The 1627-nt window shown below is 33.9% G+C and overlaps 1 protein-coding gene across 1 annotated transcript in view; it reads right to left on the reverse strand.

Moving 5' to 3' along the window:
• LOC107690065 (sorting nexin-29-like) overlaps positions 1–1627 on the reverse strand; it is a 111541-nt gene that overhangs the window by 51810 nt on the left and 58104 nt on the right. The window lies entirely within an intron of this gene.

Below are 1627 nucleotides of genomic sequence, written 5' to 3' on the forward strand. Positions count from 1 at the left end.
TTTATTGAACTGTTGCAAAAAATCAATATCACATTTGTATATGGTAAGTTTTGGAGAAAAAAGGGCACTCTTCCGTGTGAACTTGATTAACTATATGAATATGAAGTGGTATAAATACACACATTTTCTGCCCCCATGTCTTGAATTTGTGATCATTCTGAATGTATTTTAATAGACTGAATCATGCAGTGAAAGAGGGCACTGTAAATGCATACGCGCACTAGACTTCACGTAATACGTGCACTCTGTAGGTGTTTTGAATGTTTTTTTTGCTTCGTGAGAATATTGAACAAAATAGCTCACTTGTCATGGTATTATTTAACTATATCATGTTATGAATAAACTAAAAATTTTGAATTTTTACCTCAATATGTTTCTTCTGAGTTTATGTGTGCTGTCACGCTCATTTGTTCTGAAGTCTCGAGACAAACAGAGTGAGCCTCTTGTATTCTGTATTCTGCTAACTTACTGCAATTCTCTCTGATGACGCAGTAACTTACCGCGGGGAAGAAAACATCTACGGTCTGTCCAATGATTGTAAAGTCATTAGGTCCGTCAGACTTAAGATATTGTAGCGGTAATGTGACCAAAAATATTTAAGACCCATCGAATCCGAATTTAAGACATTAAGACTTTTTAAGGCCTTATATTAGGAAAACGTTATTTAAGACATTTTAAGACTTTTTAAGGACCCGCGGACACCCTGAATAAGCCGATCAATGCTTTCCTGTTATGGTGAATAACTGACAAATGACTAGTTTTAAAATGTTTAGTATTGTGTGATTTATTTTTTATGTTGTAAATAATGTTCAGTTTCTTACAGGCTGATCGTTTCGCGTCATAAGTCCTCAATATATAGTCAGGAGCCATGGGTATTAATTTATCGTTTCTTGATATGCCTTTTTTTATTCTCAGATACGGGCACTCGGATTTAAAAAGTCACCTTTATCTTGGATAGCCTGAGTAAATTTGCATTTTTGGGTGAACTATCCCTTTAAGCATTTCTCTAAAATTTCCAAACCCATCCTGGAGAAAGCCTACATTAACATGTTAATATGAATGATATTAAGGTCTGAACATGCAATACAGATTTAACTGTTGTGACGTATAACATGTCTTTATCTTAAAATAAATGAAACAACTTTTCATAAAGAAACAAGAACATGGTATTCTTTTCAACAAAAGACACAGTGGTTATATTCTGTATGCATTTTTTAAACAACATTCTTCTTTCTTTGAATCAGACATATTATTTTATATAAATTAAATATTTATTATATAAATTAATCCTTATTAAAGCTACTAAAGTGATTCAGTCAAGAGCATTGAGTGATTTTCTGTTTTTCCTGTTTTTCTTGCTTAACATCAATAACACATTCACTTAAGACATAACCGACTGTGTTTGTCAATACATTTAATACATTTTGCATTTTAACATAACTTTGTGTGTATGTGAAAGAGGAATCAATTCGCTGTTCACGCGGTGTCTCTCTCTCTGCGTGTGCGCACTTCGGGTGTGTGCGGCAGCGGCTGAGCGCACAGAAAACAGCGCGCGAGTTAAAATTGCTTGAATGTGTAAACTGGCAAGACAAAACATGTGCAAATGATAAACTTTAACTCTATGATG

Source organism: Sinocyclocheilus anshuiensis, unplaced genomic scaffold (assembly GCF_001515605.1).
Source record: "Sinocyclocheilus anshuiensis isolate Anshui unplaced genomic scaffold, SAMN03320099.WGS_v1.1 scaffold1877, whole genome shotgun sequence".
Taxonomy (NCBI): domain Eukaryota; kingdom Metazoa; phylum Chordata; class Actinopteri; order Cypriniformes; family Cyprinidae; genus Sinocyclocheilus; species Sinocyclocheilus anshuiensis.